Here is an 8849-nt window from a genome sequence, read left to right on the forward strand (position 1 = left end):
AGGGCCTCTTCCTATTTTGGTCTCACAGCCTCATGGAAACGCTGAACACTTTGAGATGAATTGATTTTTATTCAAAGCCTCTGTATGTTCTAGTTTCTTTGTTCTTCCACTCTGTTTCTGCATTTCCTGTCCCCTTCTTCCTTCTTGCTCTCCTTGTGGTGCTGACTGACTCCTCATCCTCTCTTTCTGTTGCCCCATCATTTACTTTCCCGTATTTTTCCAAAGCTCCTTCCCCAGCTCTTCATTCTCCCTCCTCCTGCCTCTCTCCTTTGTCTGCATCCCAGTTAAATGTGCTTCCCCTCCCCCAACTTCCCCTCCCCTCCCCATCTCCCCACTCCCCTCTCCACCTCCCCTGCCCCAGCCGGATAGTTGGATCAACGCCTTCTGTAGATCAGGGGCACACACTTGCTCTCTGTACAGTAGCCAGTAGGGGCTTTTATAAAACGTAAACTGTGCTGAAACTATAGAATATTTAGACAACACAAGCCTTAAGATTGGAAAAGGGAAAAGTGGGTAAATAGGAATGAGGTGATGTGAGATATATATTTTCCTACAGGGCTGATAAATAAATCCATTCCCATAGCATACGTGTAGTTCTTAGTATTATAATTATTGATCAGAGTTGATAACAATTTCAGAGTGCAACCTTTTGGAAGGCAATCAGCTCTGAGGAATGTAAACCAACAAAAAAATTCTAAGCCCCTCCCAAGCAAGCAAATGGACCCTTCCTCTTGTCCAAGGGCATTCTCAAGTAAACACAAAACACTAGTTCAGGCCATGTTGGAATGGGTGGTTGGACATGGCTCCTTTTTTTTTTTTTTTTTTTTGAGAGGGCGTCGCACTCTGTCACCCAGGCTGGAGTGCAGTGGCACAATCTTAACTCCGCAACCTCTGCCTCCTGGTTTCAAGTGATTCTCATGTCTCGGCCTCCCGAGTAGCTGGGACTACAGGCATGAGCCACCACGCCCGGCTAATTTTTTGTATTTTTAATAGAGATGGGGTTTCACCATGTTGGCCAGGCTGGTCTCAAACTCCTGACATCAACTGATCTGCCCACCTTGGCCTGCCATAGCACTGGGATTACAGGTGTGATCCAAAGCGCCCAGCTGGCTTGCGTCCTTATAACTTCCTCCCTTTGGAATTCAGGCACAGCTGACCAGCGTTAATACTAAAACAGAGACCTTAAGGCCCAACCTGGCCAACATGGTGAAACCCTGTCTCTACTAAAACTACAAAAATTAGCTGGGTGTAGTGGCTTACGCCTGTAATCGCAGCTACTCATGAGAATTGCTTGAACCCGGGAGGCAGAGGTTGCAGTGAGCCGAGATGGCACCATTGCACTCCCAGCCTGGGTGATAGAGCGAGATTCCATCTCAAAAAAAAAAAAACCCAAAAAACAGAGACCTTAAGACTGACAGAACAGACTCTTTGTAGCAATAAGAATCATGACAGCAGGCCCTGAGAGAAATCAAAGTATTTTACCCTGAGATATACTCATTTGGCCTATTTTGAAATGCTCCTGCAGGAACGCTCCCCACGCTCCCGGGGTCGTCTGGCACCTTTGTAGGTTGGATAACAAACATTTATAATCTATTCTCTCTGAAGCCTGCTACCTGAAGGCTTCACCTGCCTAATAAGAACCTTGGTCTTTACAACCCCTTATCTTAACCCAGACACTCCCTCCTACAGATTTCATGTCTTTAGATAAACTCAACCAGCTGCCAATCAGAAAATCTTCGAATTCACCTATAACCTAAAATGTATAAAAATAAGCTGTACTCTGATAACACAGGACACGTTCTCAAGATCTCCTGGGGCTGTGTCATGGGCCATGGTCACTCATATTTGGCTCAGAATAAATCTCTTCAAATATTCTACAGAGTATGACTCTTCATCCACAGGATGGAGTTGAGCTTCACCTTGACAGCAACAAATAATGAAACTTCTGCAGGTCTCATCTCCAGAGATTGGCTGAGCCATCAGTTGTTTTGGCCAAGGTCACGCTTCCAGGATCTCTCCATAAAAGGTTCACACCCACCTTTGTTTCTTCCTTATTTCAATTAGGTAAAGGGATTATCCTCTTGGTAAAATGAACACTTGGTAATCCAACACAAATGTTTTTATTTCTGTTTTGTAACATTTTTGTTTACATTGTTTTATATTCTGTTTAAGGATTTCAGGCCGGGCGCGGTGGCTCACGCCTGTAATCCCAGCACTTTGCGAGGCTGAGGCGGGTGGATCATGAGGTCAGGAGATCGAGACCATCCTGGCTAACATAGTGAAACCCCGTCTCTACTAAAAATACAAAAAATTAGCCGGGCGCGGTGGCGGGCGCTTGTAGTCCCAGCTACTCGGGAGACTGAGGCAGGAGAATGGCGTGAACCCGGGAGGCGGAGCTTGCAGTGAGCCGAGATAGTGCCACTGCAGTCCGGCCTGGGCGAAAGAGCGAGACTCCGTCTCAAAAAAAAAAAAAAAAAAAAAAAGAATTTCAGAGGAGAATAGTCCCCCTCTGCAAATCGCATCTGATCAAAGGAGTTATATAAAAAGCCAGTAAGAGCATAAAGTGATTCAATATCATCATTACTTGAAAACCTTATTTCCATAAATAAAAAGCTCTGTAGCTGTCAACTGAAAAGTTCAACAGGTTCTATTTTTATTTTTATTCTTGTCATATTGCTTAAAAGACAGATGATATGAAATGCTTTATAAAATCACTTACATTATGAAAGATTATCAATTATTTTATAAACTTGCCCTATTTCCAATGGATCATTTGGAAACTTGGGGAAATATCTGTTAAATTTTTTTTTTTCTTTTTGTTTTCTTTCTGTTGTTTTTTTTTTTTTTTTTTTTTTTTTTTTTGAGACGGAGTCTCGCTTTTTCACCCAGGCTGGAGTGCAGTGGCTCAATCTCGGCTCACTGCAAGCTCTGCCTCCTGGGTTCACGCCATTCTCCTGCCTCAGCCTCTCCGAGTAGCTGGGACTACAGGCGCCCGCCACCACGCCCGGCTAATTTTTTGTATTTTTAGTAGAGACGGGGTTTCACCGTGGTCTCGATCTCCTGACCTCGTGATCCGCCCGCCTCAGGCCTCCCAAAGTGCTGGGATTACAAGCGTGAGCCACCGCGCCCGGCCTTCTTTCTGTTGTTGTTTTGTTTGTTTTGTTTTGTTTGAGACACAGTCTCCCTCTGTCGCTCGGGCTGGAGTGCACTAGTGAGATTCGGCTGACTGCAACCTCTGCCTCCTGGGTTCAAGTGATTCTCGTGCCTCAGCCTCCCGAGTAGCTAGGAATACAGGCATGCACCACCACGCCTGGCTAATTTTTGTATTTTCAGTGGAGACAGGGTTTCACCATGTTGACCAGGCTGGTCTCAATTCCTGACCTCAGGTGATTCACCCACCTAAGCCTCCCAAAGTGCTGGGATTACAGACGTGAGCCACTGTGCCCATCGACTTGTTTTCAGAACCTCTGAAAGAAATATATCTGTTAAATTTTAATGTCTACAAATTCTCCAGAAACCTTTCTAATTGAATAAATGGAGAATTTGTAGACATGAAAATTTAACAGATATATTTAAAGGTTTCTGAGTGGTAAATTTAATGTACATGATAAAGCAAGCTTCACATTTTATACTAGGAGAAACATCACTGAACAAAATAAATCACAGAGCAGAGCAACAAACATGTTTTTAAAAAATAGTGAAAATGGTATATGCATACAACGAAGTATTATTCAGTCTTTTTTTTTTTTTTTTTTGAGATGGAGTCTTGTGAGGTGGCACGATCTCAGCTCAACGCAACCTCCACCTCTTGGGTTCAAGTGACTCTTCTGCCTCAGACTCCCGAGTAGCCTGTATTACAGGCACACGCCACCACGCCTGGCTAATTTTTGTATTTTTAGTAGAGATGGGTTTCACCGTGTTGGCCAGCCTGGTCTCCAACTCCTGACCTCAAGTGATCCGCCTGCCTTGGCCTCCCAAAATACTGGGATTATAGGTGTAAGCCACCACACCCGGCCTACTCAGTCTTAAGAAAAAAAAAGTGATCCCGTTGCATGGTGCAACATAGATGAACCTTGAGGACATTATACTAAATGAAATAAGCTGGTCACAAAAAGATAAATACTACATGATTCCACTTATCTATGGTATCTGAAGAAGTCAAACTGTTAGAAATAGAAAGTAGAATGAATGGTGGTGGCCATGGTGGGAGAAGGAGGGGAAAGGGGAGTTGTTCAATGGGCATGAAATTTCCGTTTTGCAAATTGAAAATGTTCTAAAGAGTTACCGCACAACAGTGTGCACACTGATGACATTACTGTACTGTACACTCAAAATAGTTAAGGGGGTACATTTTGTTATATACTTTTTACCACAATTAAAAGAATAGTGAAAAGTAGAATGTGTAAATTCAGTGTACGATATTTGAGGTTGCAAGAATTAGCCGGGCATTGAGGAGAGAGATGTGGCTGAGTGACGATAATTAAGTTAGGTAAATGTTGTCTTGGCAGGGTTTCAGTCACTCTTAAGAGCAAAACTACATGTCCTTTGCTCTGAAAGCCCATTATCGAGAAACGTGTCCTTGTAGCTTAAGAGCAGAGCTCAAGCACTAATTCTGAATTATTTACGTTTGAAGATTTCAGATAAGTCTCTGTTGCCATTTCAAAGCCTCTTTCTTAAAAAGGGAAATGGTAATATCAGAATTTTATTGTGATTTGCCAACGTCTAAAATTTCTATGGCCAGGAAAAATAATTTAGTAACAAAAGAGGCCCTCATTCTGAACCAATTTAGAGGCCATCCAAAGCTATTCCTTAAACTGGGCCATTTTTAGAGTGACACGGCAGGGTGCGATTTATGGTACCCACCCCTAAACCTTTCTCCCCAACTGTCATTGATTCCTGAAATTCCATCATGTGAGGACCATTTTTCAGTGTTAAACATTGCCCTCTCCCTAAGACCTCTTTTCAGACCGAGGAAGGACTATTGCATTAAGATCTAACATTTTACTTCTGTGGATCCTAGCCTTTGTTTGTTTTGGTCACTACTTTGAGAATCTATGACTGTTTCCTCAGAGAAAATGCATCACGCACATACCCACCCAGACTTTTATACAAGTTCTGATGGCTCACAGGACCCCCAACACACACACCACACATACACACTCCACACCTCCACCTCATCCTCCCCAAGGTTGTTCCGGGCTGGAAGACTCTACAGGCATTTTGGGCAGGGAGGTTTGAGGTTACAGCACAGCGCTGATTGATGAGGGGGATAAAAGAGGAAAAGCCAAGTGGAAAGGGTGAGCAAATTAAAGCAACTTTAAAAATTTTGCTTGTTGCAATAATAATAAGGTGCTTTTGCCATGTTCACTATGTGCTAGATATTTAATACACACTACATAAGATAGTGCAGATAAATAAAGCATTTCATCATTTTCATTATCTCATTTAATGGTTGCAATGACACCATGGGGGATGATTAGCCCATTTTACAGATGAGGAAACTGAGTTTCAGAGAGGTGAAGTAACTTGCTCAAGGTAGCCAGGGTGACCTGCGCCCAGAGTCCATGGCTGTCCTCACTACCTGAGCATGCTGTCACTACTCCCCTCTCCCATGGCCTCCTCCAGCTTCCCTGAAGTCTTCTGGTGTCCTTCTGTGCTGAGAATCCTCCACCTGCTGGCCCGCCCTCTCCCACCCATTGTGGGGTGACTGGGCATGCCCAGCAGCCCTTTGGGGATACCTCCCTTGTCTCTCTGTCCTTTGGTGAGCAGCTCCTGGGTTGCTTGGGGTAGCTCTTTTGGAGATTGCAACCTCTCCCTGCTGGTCTCTTCCAGGTCAGTTCCTTTGCTGGTCACCCTTAATAAAGATAGGATCTTTGGGATAAGAAGAAATGGTGAGTGGGACAATTGCACTTTTCATGTAGGGATGACAATGCCATGCTGACCCTGCCAATATCTTTGGGCAACCATTTACAATGCCTCATATTCATACTTTTGTTGTTTTTTTTTTTTTTTTGAGGTAGAGTCTTGCTGTGTTGCCCAGGCTGGAGTGCAGTGGTGCGATCTCAGCTCACTGCAACCTCTGCCTCCCAGGTTCAAGTGATTCTCTTCCCTCAGCCTCCTGAGCAGCTGGGATTACAGGTGTGAGCCTCCATGCCTGGCTAATTTTTGTATTTTTAGTAGAGACAGGGTTTTGCCATGTTGGCCAGGCTGGTCTCGAACTCCTGAGCTCAAGTGATCTGCCCGCTTTGGCCTCCCAAAGTGCTGGGATTACAGGCGTGAGCCACTGCGCCTGGCCAGCATTGCCTTTTAAAACAAATGTAGACAACAAACCAAAGTACTATAAGCAGTACCCGAGACTCTCTCGCCAACAGATATCACAGTTCTTTTCCTATCACATGAACATGCTGGCATATAGTTCAAAATATTGTCTCAAAATTATGTCAGTTAGGAGACCCACTGCTGTAAATTATCATATGAGGTGTTTATTAAAAAGTGCATATATCTTTGGAGGCTGAGGCACTAGAATCACTTGAACCCAGGAGGCAGAGTTTGCAGTGAGCCAAGATAGTGCCACTGCACTCCAGCCTGGGTGACAGAGAGATACTCTGTCTCAAAAAAAAAATAGCTCATATATTACTATTCGCAAATTTTATTTTATTTTATTTTACTTTTATTTATTTTGAGATGCAGTTTTGCTCTTGTTGCCCAGGCTGGAGTGCAATGGTGCTATCTTGGCTCACTGCAACCTCCACCTCCCGGGTTCAAGCGATTCTTCCTGCCTCAGCCTCCCGAGTAGCTGGGATGACAGGTACCCGCCACTCGCCCAGCTAATTTTTGTATTTTTAGTAGAGATGGGGTTTCACCACATTGGCCAGGCTGGTCTCAAATTCCTGACCTCAAGTGATCGGCCCACCTTGGCCTCCCAAAGTGTCGGGATTACAGGCGTGAGCCACCGCACCCGGTCACAAATTTAATTTTTAAGAAATATATTGATCATTGTGTTTTAACATACTTGGTTGCCTTTATAATACATTATATATATGTGTGTGTACATATATATGTATATATAATATGTATATATACACATATATATGTACATATATATGTATATATGTACATATATATGTACATATATATGTGTATATATGTACATATATATGTACATATATATATGTACATATATATGTACATATATATATATGTATATATTTTTTTGAGACAGCATCTCACTTTGTCACCCAGGCTGGAGTGCAGTAGTATGCTATCAGCTCACTGCAACCTCCCCCTCCCAGGTACAAGCAATTCTCGTGCCTCAGCCTCCCGAGTAGCTGGGACTACAGGCACCCACTACCATGCCTGGCTAATTTTTTTGTAATTTTAGTAGAGATGGGGTTTCGCCATCTTGGCCAGACTGGTCTCGAACTTTTGGCCTCATCTGATCTGCCCACCTCGGCCTCCCAAAGCACTGGGATTACAGGCGTGAGCCACTGCACCCAGCTCAGTATATTTTATACATTTAAAACATCACCGTAGGGGCCAGGCATGGTGTCCATGCCTGTAATCCCAGCAGTTTGGGAGGCTGAGGCAGGCAAACCACTTGAGGTCAGGAGTTGGAGACCAGCCTGGTCAACATGGAGAAAGCCCTTCTCTACTAAAAATACAAAAATTACTCAGTGTGGTGGCACATGCCTGTAATCCCAGCTATTTGGGAGGCTGAGGCACGAGAACCGCTTGAACCCGGGAAGTGGAGGTTGCAGGGAGCCGAGATCGTGTCACTGCACTCCAGCCTGGGTGACAGTGAGGCTCCATCTCAAAAATAAAATAAAATGAAACAAAACATCATCCTAGGAAGAAGTCCACAGGCTTCACCAGACTACCAGAGGGGTGCATGCAACAAAAATAAGCTTCTGCGTTCTGCCCAGGTTTTAAGTAGGCAAGTAATCTGATTGTTGTAGCACTTCCAAGAATTCACAAAGGCAGCTCGTCCTTCAGGAGGTGGTAGCAATAGCCCAGGGGCGAGATGACGGGGACCAGAAGAAAGGTAGGAGCAGTAGCAGTGGGAAGCAGGGATGATTCAGGAGATGTTAGGGGAGTTAGCAGCTTTGTGATCTAGGGCCCTGCCCCTGTCTTCAGAGCCCTGCTACTTTATGCTGCTGTCTGCAGAACCTGCTGCATTCTGGAGCTGACACCAGTACTAATTTGCCTTTCCTACCCCAATGCCCGAACACTTTGCTGCCACACGGAGCCCCTCCCCCAGCCTGCCTCCCCTGACCTCCCTTGCCCGCTGGCTGCACTAAGCAGCCCCAGCAGGCCTCATACAGACCCACTGTTTAATGCCTATGGCATCCTCATCTGGCCCGGATCTGGCTGCTCCTGAGGGACATCAAGATCCCAGAGACAATTGGCCACTTGTCCACCGAATGGGAGAGGGGCCTGAGGATTGGTTGGGAGGTGGGTGGGGAAAGGAGGAGGATGAGGAGAATGCCAAGGGGAAGGAGCAACCAGGATTCCTGGGATTTCTGCCTCCTGAGCCAGTGTCCAAGAAGGAGCTGGGCAATAAACAGAACTTGAACACACACAGGACTTTGGCTGTGCAGTCCTAAGACATGTGTTCTGGAGTGACAGCTCACAAGGCACTGGGGATCCACTGGCTTGGAGCCCCCTGTGTTATTATGGGGCCCATGACACTTAAGTTACTATTCACCTAATGTTATGAGCGCCATCCTCCTCAAACCAGCTGCCTTAATGTTATCCTTCTGTCAGGGACCCAAGCTGGCCCTGCCTGGAAAAAAACCATTGATTCGTGTCCAGCTGAAGGACATTACTGAAGGTGAAGATATTGGGGTGGA

The sequence above is a fragment of the Symphalangus syndactylus genome, chromosome 23, assembly GCF_028878055.3.
Source record: "Symphalangus syndactylus isolate Jambi chromosome 23, NHGRI_mSymSyn1-v2.1_pri, whole genome shotgun sequence".
NCBI classification, from domain to species: domain Eukaryota; kingdom Metazoa; phylum Chordata; class Mammalia; order Primates; family Hylobatidae; genus Symphalangus; species Symphalangus syndactylus.